Below are 12,696 nucleotides of genomic sequence, written 5' to 3'. Positions count from 1 at the left end.
CCTGGCCCCTTCCCGTCACTGAGAGGAGGAGAAAGCAGCGAGCAGCAAGCTGCCTGCAATCGCTGCATGGACTCGCTACACCCCCCCCCCCACACACCCACCCACCCTGCAGTTGCAATCGTGTTCTCGGGGCACTGCCCTGCAAACCCCCCCACCACCCCCCCGCTTCAGTCTGTGCTCAGGACCTGTTTGCCCGCTCCCTGCCCTCAAAGGAGTTTGCAAGAAGGACTTGAAATGTGAATCGAATCAAATCCCCAGTGCGGTGAGCGCCCGCAATCCCAGCGCCTCTGCTCTGCGCTTCAGCTCCTCCCTGAAGCATAAGCTCGCAAATAAAATAAAATAAAATAAAATTAAATTAAAATAAAAAGATCAGGGCCGGGTGCTCTCATGAGAAATTCACTCCCCTGCTGCCTTCTCTCCCCCCCCCCCGTGTCTTCCCCCCACACCCCATTCAACGCAAGCGAACTCTGCAGTCCCACCCACGGCTGGCCCTTGACCGCATGGAGACCCCCCCTCCCCACGCGCTTCTGGATGCCCCCACCACACACTCGCGGCCCCTCCACGCAGCCCCAGCTCGAGTCTGATCCGCCTTTGACACGTCCCGGGCTCTGTCTGCCCAGCTCCTCCGAGCCAGTCCCTCCTCTTGTGTCCCCTTCTCAGCCCCCCCCCCCCCCCCAGCTGTGAACAAAACACCTTTTAGAATAAAATCTCCGGGTTTAGGCTCCTCCCTGTTTCCCCCGCCCCCCCCCCCATTCATTTTATCCAGGCGTCTCTAAGCCCCGCCCCTCCCAGAAAGCCCCGCCTCTCGCTTCTCTCCCGAAGCCTTTTTCATTTTTATTTCCAGCCCCCTCTCCATTCTCCCCGCTGCCTCGGCTGCTCCTTCCCCGATGGCTACAAACTGATCGGCAGAGGAGAGGGGAGGGGAGGGGGAAAAAGGAGGAAGGAACAGGGGAAAAAAGAGAGAAAGCGAAAGAAAGAGAGAGAGAGAGGATTTGCCTCTGCCCTTAATGCCTGCGATCTGGATCAAGGGAAGGGATTTTCTGTCTGAGCATGAACAGTACTGCTAGACCCCCAGCATCCCCACGCCTGCATTATCAGCACAGCGCCCAGTATGCAAGCTGGACACCGAGGCGATCCCACCAGTTCCTGTCGAGCCCAATAAAACCCACCGGCGATCAGCTCTCAGCCAAAGAGGAACAGTAACCTCAGGTAAGGGGAGGGTTTCGCTTCATCCGCATCGGATCCCCGGTTAGCCCAGTGTCCTGGTGCCCAGCTTTTGAACTGCGTTTCACGCATTCGTCGTGATCCCTTCTTACTGTAATGTCATTTTGTAAGGTGTCCTATTGAATCCCACCCCCCCTACCCCCCCGGAATCAGTGCCATTGACACACACACACATATACACACACGTTGCCGGGCAGTCTCTTTCCCCTTCTCCTTCCCCTCTGGGTTTGCACTAAGTTAATGTGGGGTTTCAATGCAGAAGTCCTGTAACCTAGTTAGCTTCTGATATATGTGTGTGTAACACGCTTGTGGCTGTCAGGACATTTGCACGCATGGGGGGGGGAGTTGCTTTATGCAATGGGATCACGTAGCTAGGGGCAAGGTACATTTCTAAAACGTACGGGAGGAAGGATGCAGCCTTCGGCTAGAGCAGGAGGCGGGGGTGAAAACCTGCAGCTCTATCTGGATTGCAGAATATTGATACATCCCGGGGAAACGTCCCCAAAGAGATGGTGTCATCTCCACTTAATCCCCACGGCTCCATTTGTGCAAGCGACAAGCAAATCCTGTAGAAGGAGAAGTCTGTGGCTTTAAATCCCACACCGATTAGTCTCTACCCCGAATGGGAATTGGAAGAAACTGAAATACAGGCAAGGAATAACGGGGAGCTGGGGTGGGGGTGGGACGTCTGTATGTGCGGGGGGAGAGGACCATAGATGTGGGGAGGGTTTTGTCCGTCCCGTCTTCCCCCCGCCCCGGGCTGGGGATTTTTTATGCATTGATGAGCCGCTCAGTTGTGAAGGCTGCTTGCACTTCTGCCTGGTAAAGGAGCATAAGTTTGCTTTTCCCAGGCCATAGGGGATTTGGGGAGGTCAAGTGAGAGAGCACTTCCACACCATTACATCATCATCGCCGACAGGTCCCTCACCGATTCCATGTTTTGGAGGAGCCATGAAGAGTCTGGGGGCGTGGGAGGTGTCCCTCTATACAATACTGGGGGGGGGGGGGGGGGGGCGCAGGAGCCCTGGAGAAGAGAAAAGAAACTGCAGACCAAATGTTGACGATCTTCATGGATGAATTTAGCCTTGTGATTGGCATCTGGAGTCGATGCTCTGGATATTAGCCTGGCTTTCCATCTGGGTTTATTGTAATAATTCCTTAATGGGAGTTAAGCTGCTTTCAGGAGAGTTACAGAGAAGTGGGGGGGTTGGCAAGTGGAAAGAAGATAATCAAGGTTTTGGAGCAAGAAATATGCGGGGTTTTTTTTAAAATATCTGGCCTAGTTTCTAGTGATTCTCTCTCTCTCTCTCAAACGCCCCCCCCACACACACACACCTCACAAAACTTGGTCTCTTTCCCTCCCTCTTACTTGTACACAAACCACACACCATCTTGGACGCACACAACTCCCCACCCCATGCACACGCATACAATCTTGGTCTCTCTCTCTCTCTCACAAACACACAGACAATCTTGGAGTCACACAATCTCCCACCCCCATTCTTGGTCTGCTGCACCCATCTACACACACATCACTTTCTCTGTGTTGCCATTCACACTGTCTGTGCAAATCAAATCTCCAGGCAGGTTTGGTGTCCCCTTCCTCTGCGTCGCCGCCCCCCCCCCCCGCCTTTGCACATCTCTTGGTAAGCAACTCCCTTTGAAAGCACACTGTTCTGCTTTGGATTATCTTCCAGGCATTGATTTGGGGGTTGTCTGCCTCCACAGCCCATGGCCACTCAGCAGAAAATGCTTTGCATGACTTGTTGTGTTTTACTGCTCTTTGCATGGCCCCGGGACTCGGTGATTACTTCACCCGAGCAAAGACAGACAGGCTTCAGCCAAGGTGGGTGCAGCATGAATTGTCTCCCAGGAGAGGGAACCATCTGCACCCTTCAGACTTCGGGCTAGAGACTGTCAGGATAGTTTGCAGAAATCACACATGCCCTGTTATAGTTGTGTATATCGCTCTCTCTGTGTGTGTGTGAGTGAGTGAGAGAGAGAGAGAGAATATCTCTGTGTATGTCCACAAGACACACATAGTTTTCAAAGGTCCCACTTTACTCTAGTTCTACTTATTGGGGTCAGAGCAAAACCCTCCAGTCTTTGCAGCAGAATCCCTCACCAACAGTCCTTTGCTTTGCTGCCCCCCTGGTTCAGGGATGAACACACTGGTATGGTGCTTGAGGGGAAGATGTCGTCACTGGTTTAAGATGCACTAACCACACCACCCCTCCTACCTCCTCTCTCTTCCAAGGGCCTAGTTAGGAGATTGTGTAATCTCCCTAAGGGCAGGACTCTAATGAGGCCAGCTGACTGTCCTGGTAAAACTTCTGATTTCAGGGACACATTGAGAGGGTACTGCTACTTCTAAAAGCTGGTTCCAAGCAGGATTGTGAAAGGTTTATCCATGGTCTCCCCTCCTGCCTGCCTCCCCCACATGTTTAATATCTTGGAAGTATGTATGGGGCCAAATAGAACAGAGATGGCATTCTGCTTCTGGTGAATGTTATGTGGAACTGACCATGACCACTGTGGGTTATTACTGAGATGGTCTTTATAACACAAATCTTGCTGTCCGCACTCAGTCAAAACTCCCATTGCCTTCCCCGAGAACATGGCTCCGAAGACTTTGCCTCAGAGAAAAACTGTCTGTGTTGTTGTATCTCTCTGCCCTACTGAGACATCCGTTTGGATTTCCAGATGTGACCCAGACATATACACTTGTATAGTCACATATGATGCAAAGGCATGAAAAATCAGATTTGGGGTTGAGAAAATCAAAACTCCTAGATTTATGTCAAATATCAGCAAATAAATTTAAAAAGAAACTCTGAAGGGATGGGAGGGTAAATAAATAAACAAACAAACAAGTAAACCAATACAAGTCCCTCGATGAGAAATTAGAGAAGCGCATCAATGTTCGGGGGGTGGGGGGAAGCATGCAGCAATGTACGTGTATGATATCTAATGTCCTTTGTGTGTGTATGTGAGAAACAAATGCATATACAATTTAAAACCTTTCTGGTAACACTGATATTTCCTAGCTCAGAGTCTCTGCACTAGTATCTTCATTTACACAGGGAATCAGTGTCACAGGATGGAATTGTGGCTCCCAGAAGGGGGCGCTCTGACTCCATTTCAGTTGTGGGAATGCTTTGCAAAGCAGGAAGTCAGCTGGATCCACAGCAGCTAGGTTCCCAGACAGGTTAGGTGTACAGCATTTGCCTAGAATAGGTTTGGTGGGATGCAGGCAAAGACCTGCATGTACTGCCCTTCTCGGTGACATTTTCGCTCCTCACACAGTTGTAGCCAGTAGCTAATAATAATAGCAGGTGATAATAATAAATCACGACATATACACTGTCTTTAGTCTGAAAGGATCCCAGGTGCACTACCAGGCTCTGGGCCAAACCCTTTGTTGGTGTAAATCAGCAGCCCTCAACTGAAATCAATGGGGTTATGATGAGGATCCGGCCCTGTGCATAAAGGAATCCCTTACCCAGTGCTGAAATGCAGCCACTTCTGGGATGGAGGCCAACAGCCAATCTGGGCCAGAAACACTACAGCTTTTAAGAGGGGGAGTGAAAAAAAAATAGCTTCTCACATTGAAAGGGCAGGGGCGAATTTAGGGATACGGAATATAATCACCCATAGCTGGGAATGTCCAGGACCCTGGGGACTGGTTAACAGCTCTATTCTTGCAAAACTGGGGTAGGATCTTAATTACATTAAGCAGTAAGGACCTTGTGTCAGATCATCCCAGACCATGCAGCGGCTCCTGGGCATTCAGAAGTTGAGCTGGCTTTCTTTTCGGAGGGGGGAAGATCATGGTAGGGAAGGTCCTGTCCGGGAGTGGTTCATGGTGCACAACCTGGTCCACTGGTTTTATTTATCATCTGAAAGATGGCTTCTCCCATGAGCACCATAGCGATGCACTGATTGGTTCCGAGTTGGCTCAGAGAAAAGGGCACGTCCTACTGAGTCCCACATGCCACTTTCTGCTGTGTCCTGAGTTTTCTGTGGAGGTCTCCAATGTGGCTATTTATGGGCCCAGCGTTGCTTTGCTTATGAGATCTAAGAAGAACACAGCCCTGTTTGGCCTGGCTGCCGGTTGTAACTTTGGTGGTGGGGACCCTTGGGGTTCCCCTGTTGAGACTGAATCTAGTTTATGTTTTGCCCTTGTGTGCGGGGTTAGAGTGAGTTAATCTGATGACTTCAGTTTGGTATATGAGAGTGAGAAATAGCCACTGACATCATCTTTAGACACGACAGTCTGGGCTCTTCCCTTTTAATCAGGGAACAGAGTCAATATAATTAGAAAAAAGAAAGAAAGAAGGTCCTGTTTCACTGCCCACTGAAGTCAGGGGAAGGACTCCCATTGACTTCAGTGGGCACTGGATCAGAGCCTAAGCGAGGACAGAATAATCTGTGACATGTTTCTGTGAACAGTGGCTGGGGCTACAGACTGGGGTCTCCTTGCTGCATGGTTGGAGGGGTTTTAATACAACGTATCTGCCCCTTTGCACCTTCCCTTTACAATAAACAGCTTTTCATGCACTGACGAAGCAAGTGATGGAGCAGAAATCTCCTGAAGCAGAACCAAAGGACGGGGGGTGGGGGGGGGAGGGCACATTTTTTATTTGTTCAAATGGAGCATGTGCAGTAGACAGAACTTAGTGTTGTCTATCAGGTGTAGCGGGCAGGCGATGGGGCGTAGACATGGAACAGTTTTATTGAGGGGTCTAGACCTCTGATCCTTCTGAGAAAGATGTTGAGTGATGATGCCAGGTCAGTGTCTGCAGCACAACGGTGTTGACTGGGCGATGTTGACTAGAGCAGTGGTTCTCAAAGACGGTCTGCTGCGTGTTCAGGGAAAGCCCCTGGTGCACCGGGCTGGTTTGTTTACCTGCCACGTCCGCATGTTCGGCCGATCGTGGCTCCCACTGGCCGCAGTTCGCTGCTCCAGGCCAAGGGGGGCTGCAGAAAGGGAGGCCAGCACATCCCTCGCCCCACACTGCTTCCCGCAGCCCCCCGTGGCCTGGAGTGGCGAACTGCAGCCAGCGGGAGCCGCGATCGGCCGAACCTGCAGACGTGGCAGGTAAACAAACCGGCCCGGTGCGCCAGGGACTTTCCCTGAACGAGCAGCGGACTGGCTTTGAGAACCACTGGACTAGAGCACTGCTCCAGTCGGATCACACAGAAAATGGAGCCCTGGCAGGTGTTGATTCTAAGGCCCCGGTACTTCAATTCTTATTCACAGGGTTGGTTCCATTGACTTCAAAGAAACAACTAATTTAAGAGCTGCTGGATGTGACCTTATGATAGTAATGGGAGTGGTAGTTGGTGCTGGCTGCAGGACACTGTCCAGGGCAGCTCTGACGGCTGGTCTCCAGACAATGAATGGTTAGATGGGGTTCAGGCTGTGTGCTCTTGTTCAGACATGTATCATTGTTGCATACGGTTTATAATGGTGAGATAAATACTCTACAGAGTACAGAAGCCCAGACATTAAGAGGACTGTTACTGCTTCCTACTGCCAGGCAAATGCTGGGTGCTGTTGTCTGGACAGGCTGTAGTGTCGGGCACTGGTTACTGCGGCACTAATGTTAATAGTGACCCTCGTGTATTGATGCAGCGTCTTTCATCTCAAAGGGTCGCAGGATGCTCTACAAATCATGGCACCCACCCCTGGATTATTGCGAAGCCAACCTGGGGTGAAACGTAGCAGCTATTTAGCAGCTCCCCAACAGCCTGAGAGCAGAAGTAAAAGAGGGCCCTGTGCCTAAATGAAACTCGAGAAATACAAGAGAGTAATTTTCATCTGGCTTTTTTTGTTTAAAAGTGAAACATAATATGTGAGCGGAGAAAGAAACATCGTTCACACTCGCATGCTGACCTGCACTCTCCAGCTGGGATGCTCAGTCTCTGCTTCGCAGAGAGCCTCCCACGCCATGCAGCTTGCACAAAACCGGCGGATCTTATCAGCGCTAGGCCAACTCCGCTTTGAAATCAGGCAGAGTAAGAGCAGCACTGGCCATCAGGTAACAACATTCAATGCTCTCCCTTAGAGCTTGTGATGTGTTTGGTGAGGTTCCGAGGACAAAGCGGCCTCTTTTGCGTGCTGTTTCATCAGAACTAGTGCAAGCTGAAGCCTTGTAGGTCTGACAAGTATTAGTGTTGGTTGCACTTTTATAAGTAGGCCCAGTACAGCCAATAGGTGTAGCATAGAGAATATACAGTACGGGGCTAGAATCTTAGCTGGTGTCATGGAGCCACAGGACAGGGCTAGCCTTAGGAGCAGGCCATTAGGGTAGCCACTCAAGAAATCCCTGTTTTTGGCTGGAGTGAGAGTTATGCCTGATAGGTCAGTTCTATTTATTTATTGCATCTTTTGGTTGGGTGGGGGTGGGTCACTGAAAACTCTTTTTGCTCCCTGGTTAACAAAACCTCTAGTGCTGGCCCAGCCAGGGGAGCATTGCCAACTTACACCAGCTGACGATCTGTCCCTTAGGGTTTGATTTGGACTGAGTATCACTCTGACCCCCCATTCTGAAATCTGCAATTGTGTTGGACCTTAATGATTCTGGGTGAAGTTATGCGTGAGCCCAAGTGATGTCATTGAGATGTCTACATACCCGCACTGGGACTGCATGTGAGGTTTGAAGACATACCACTGACATCAGGTACTGACCTCTGCAGCTGTATGGCCCTGCACACTGTGGGTGCTCACCATGGTGGGGAGGTTGGGTTTTAAAAACCTTACCCTAAATGTGCTGTAATTACAAGGGCAGCCAGTGTGCGTCAATCACGCTTGCAGAGGGACAGAAGAACACACCAAGGCAGCTCGTAGAGTATTTCAGAGTCAGGGCTAGAAAGGTGTAAGGAATGGAAACGAGTCTAAGAAGTAGGCAAAGAGATTAATTGTAATGCAGGTTGAGTATTGAGATTGCAGGGCAGGTATGGACACTGGGAGAAGCAGGTACGAATGATGCCACCTTAGGACAGAAACGGCAGTGGGAAGGCTGTGAGTGCTGGTATTGCAGCATCATTATCGACACATTACTTCTCTTTAGAGCATGTAACAACGCTGAGAAAGTAAGTGAAACAGCAGAAGCAAGAGAGCTCCATATGTGGAATGTAGAAAGAGGTGCTGACGTTGTGTAGAAATTCCATTGATTCTTTGCATCAGTCTGTACTGTGAGAGACTTGTAAATATCGAGGGGGGCACTTTTTTACTGGCAATTGTGGGGTAACTAGTGGCTGAAGTATACATGAAGTGCCCTGAGACAATGAAGGGCAGTAGCTTGCAACAATTGGATAGTGGTCATGGTAAAATTGTAAAAAGAAATAAAATATGAAATCACAGCAATGCTGCGGAGTGTGTATAATGTATCCTTCAGAGCACAGCTGTTCCTGGAGCTGCTGGCATGGAGTCAAATCCTACCTCTGATTTGCTTAAACAAATATATATATATATATCCCGTTAGTTTCACTGTTTCTATGCCCAGAAACCGTGATAACATGTGGCCCTGGGCGTGCATCTTCCTAAAGACAGTCTAGGAAATTACAGAGTGATGAGTTACACCCAAGTTCCAGGCAAACTGACTGAGGATATTTTTTAAGGAGAAAATAACCCAGCACTTGGATAAGTCATAAGGTTTTGGGTCTAACTAGCACCTCTGGTTAAAGGGTAAATGGTGCCTTTCAACCCTTTTAGAAAATTTTGACAATGTTCATAAAATAGTGGATAAAAAGGGACCTGCTGATTATAATTTATCGGATTTCCTCTCAGATGTCTTTTGAAAAGGTCCCTCTTTAGAGAAGTGAATCCCTCCTGTGAATTAAAAGGTAGCCAATTATTAAGGGGAATTAAGGGGTCATCAGGAACAGTTGCTGCTCAGAAGGATGGAAGTTAATAATGGGGAAACCCATTGGTCGATATTGGATCAGCATTGCTCAGTACCTTTGTCTGTGATTTGGAGGAGGACGTGAGTAGCAAGTGGCTGATGATGGAAAAGGCTAGTTAAAAGCAAGGACGTTGCAGGGCAATTTATGAAGAATCTGATCAAACCAAAGGATTAATATGACATTTTACTTGGAGGAATATAAAGTTAATGGACTTTGGGGAAAATAATCTTAACTTGCAGGATCCTCTGAGGAAAAAAGACTTTTGTCCTAGCTTAAAGGGAGCCTCTTAAACTGAGGCACTGAAACTGCATAGTAGAGTGCACAATGATAAGTATTGCTCACTGCACGGGTATTCAGACAGGCCCTGATTCAGCAAAGTACTTATGCAGCTGCTTGAATCTGTCCCCATGCATCAAAGCTCACCTTTAGGGATGAACTTAAGTCCCACTGACTTGAACAAGTGCTTCATTGCTTTCCTGAACCCGGAACCCCGTGCTGACTGAAGGTGCAGTGCTGCAGACAGATCCATGCAGGCAGACCTCTGGCTCCTATGGAGAGCCCAACAGACTTCACGAGGAGTTGATTGCAGGGTCAAGGCCCAGAGAAAGTCCCCATGCCCTAGCATGTGCTAGGTTCAATGTCAACCCTGTGGAAGAGCCACTGGAGTTCCGTTTCTTTGGTTGTTCCAAAATCCTGGTCAGGAAGGGGGAAAGGAAATTCCCCAGGGCATTATAAAGACCTACACATCCTCATTGATAGAATCAATGGAGATGGATGGCAGCTTATAGGAGGATACTGAGGCATTAAAAGAAAGGGTAGAAAATAACAGAAAATACATTACAACTGAATGATACTAATGCATTTTCAAACTGCTTTACAAATATTAACCAATTAAAAAGGAAAGAGACTGAACATAATGGGTTATTTAGTCTGGAAAAAGAATGGCATTGAGGTACATGATATACAGTTATTTGAAGGACGCGGCAGAAAGCAATCAGAAATATTTGTACTCTGTGATGCGACAAGAATTAGGGGACATATATCAAAGAGCACAAGATTTAAAACAAATAAAAAGGAAATATATTTTTTCAGTGAATAGTTGAGCTACATAATGCTCTGCTGCAGGGGGTCATTGTGTGTGGCTAGATTTGATATGTAAAGGTTGGGTTATGGCAATTAATAGCATTTGCAACTCTGCAATCGAAGAGAATGATAATCAAATCTCATGTTTCAGAGCATGAACTGATCATCTTCTGGGGTTAGGAAGGAATTTGTCTCTTTGCACAGAGCATTCCACAGCTGGTAAGGGACTTGATACTGCTCCCATTGAAGTCAAAGGGAGATTAGGAATCAACATCTCTGAGTAAATGCTCTGTGCATTATAGGAAGGTTTCAGCCACTGAAACAGGCAGGATACCAGGCCGCATGGACCAGCAGTCTGATCTGATGTGACCGCTCCCATGTTACTATGTGAAACACGCTCATTGATTTCAATGGGGATTGGAGCAGGTCCTAAAATGGGAGCTCCTAAGTAGCTGTAATGAGCCTGAGCTGCAAATTTCAAATCCATGGTATCATTATTATTATTTGTATCATGGTAAAGACCTCAGAGGCGGGCACGGTACCTACACGTGCTGCTGGACACATACACATAGAAACAGACAGCCCCTGCCATGAAGAGGTTACAGCCTGAACGGACAAGACAGACAAGAAATGGGGGAAAGGGTCTGCTGCCACCCTTCTTTTACAAATGAGGGACGGACGTAAGAGAGAGCTCAAGGGCTTGATCAAACTCCCTTTCAAGTTCAATAAAAGTCTTTCCACTGACTTTAATGGGCATTGGATCTGGCTGCCTGGGACAGATTTTCTAACGAGTGTTCAGCATGCTGGGGTGTCACTGTGGGAATGACACGGTTCTTGAAAGTCTGTCCCTGAGATCTCTAAAAGAGTGAGCTCTAAGTGTCTTGCCCGAGGTCACAGAGGGAGTCAGTGGCAGAGTCACATCTCCAGACTCTCAGTGTAGAGCCTTAAAAAGACTCTCTTTCCTCTCCTCAGAGCCGAAATCCAGGGGATCCTTTGGATCTGGGATTTCGGATTGGGCCCACCACTACTCACGGATGCCTCTATATATAGCGGTTCTGCCTTTGTCACTGCAACTGTTTTAAGGCAAGTGCGAATGGTTACACTGCAAAGGTGGCACCATGCATCACGTGTATTAAAAAGATACACAGACATGCAATCAGCTGTAGAGACAGCAACAGCAATGAGGGAACCAGGGAAGAAGGCAGGGTAACTTTTCAGAGCAGGTGGAAAGGATGAAAGGGAAGCAGCTGCAAAGAACGCGTGAGCTCTAGATGGAATAATCAGCCGACAGGAGACGTGTGATCTGGGGGATCTGACAGGTAGAACATGGAGTTCATTGGCAAGGCAGGTGTAAATGCTGAGATAAGCTGCCGTTTAGGGGTGAATGACTACTCAGCTTATAGGATAAGAAAAAAGGGGGAGATGCGATGGGCATGTGCAAAACCCACGATAAGGTATTATGTAGGTTTGAACGATTACTGTGTTTATAGAGGCTTGGATGGAAAAGGGAGGGTGGAGGGAAGGTGTGAATGGGGAAAGCTTTCCTCATGCAAAATTAATAGGAGAGATTCAGGCAAGAAAGTGGGTAGACTGGCGTCTACCTGCATTACAGGAAGCTTGTTTTCAGGTGATGGAGGCTGGGGGTAGAAGGGAGGGAGGATTTACAGACAGGGATGGTAGGAATGGGAATCTGTGCAATTATGTGTTGTTGTTTTTCTTGAAGGACTGGTACAAATGTAGTGACTGCAGACTGGGAGGTGGGGGGCAGATTCAGATTTCAATCACATGGAGGGTAAAGCGGGAGTAACTCCATAGGCTTCAGAGACATTATTGTGGACTCACCCCCAAACAAATGAAATCAGAAGTTTGCCCCTTGTCTCGGTGACTGGGATGTTTAAAGACTGATGGGGCCTTAGAGGAAAGTATAACTTCTTGACGTCGTATACCACTCCAGGGAACCTAACTGAAATATACTAAAGGGCCAAGGGAGGGATTCATGCCTCACCCTGGCTGCTGATCAGCGAATGCCCTGAAGCATGAGGCTGGATGGCCCTTAAACATTTAGGTGAGGGATAGATACTGTGAAATGACTCTCATCTTGGTCATCACTGGAGATCAAACCCTGGCACTCCAGAGCTAAGAGCTTGGGCTGCTGCTAAAGGATTAAGGCCCAGATCCTTAAATATATTTAGATGCCTAACTCTCCTCGCTGGGAACCACAGCAGGCTCATGCGCTGTGTGGATCAGGCACAGCTGGGGAGGCCTAGCCCACTGAATGGTGGGTAACACCTGTAAATACTATTCTTACCCCTATGCTAGTCTTATCCATAGGTGTCCAGGCCTTCATTTGGAATACTCTTTGACTCAGCGATGTCTGATTGCTGAAAGCAGGGAGGCACCAACCCTCTTTGCTTCATCTCAAACCCACTCACCCATCACAAGTTCCGATTTTTTTCTTGAATCCCAATATTCTTGTCC

General features: G+C 48.4%; 1 protein-coding gene across 3 annotated transcripts in view; it reads left to right on the top strand.

Moving 5' to 3' along the window:
• The first annotated feature begins 849 nt into the window (after nucleotides 1–849).
• The window catches only part of BRINP1 (BMP/retinoic acid inducible neural specific 1), a 94,279-nt gene continuing 82,432 nt past the window's right edge, over nucleotides 850–12,696 (top strand). For all 3 annotated transcript variants that reach the window (XM_084650060.1, XM_084650058.1, XM_084650059.1), the window contains exon 1: nucleotides 850–1,209. The gene's annotated coding sequence lies outside the window, so the exon portion shown is untranslated. The remainder of the gene's footprint in view (nucleotides 1,210–12,696) is intronic.

The sequence above is a fragment of the Lepidochelys olivacea genome (genome assembly GCF_965140295.1).
Source record: "Lepidochelys olivacea isolate rLepOli2 genome assembly, chromosome: 16".
Lineage (NCBI taxonomy): Eukaryota > Metazoa > Chordata > Testudines > Cheloniidae > Lepidochelys > Lepidochelys olivacea.
The sequence above is the reverse complement of the archived record's forward strand: the minus strand, read 5'-3'. Positions and strand labels throughout refer to the sequence as shown.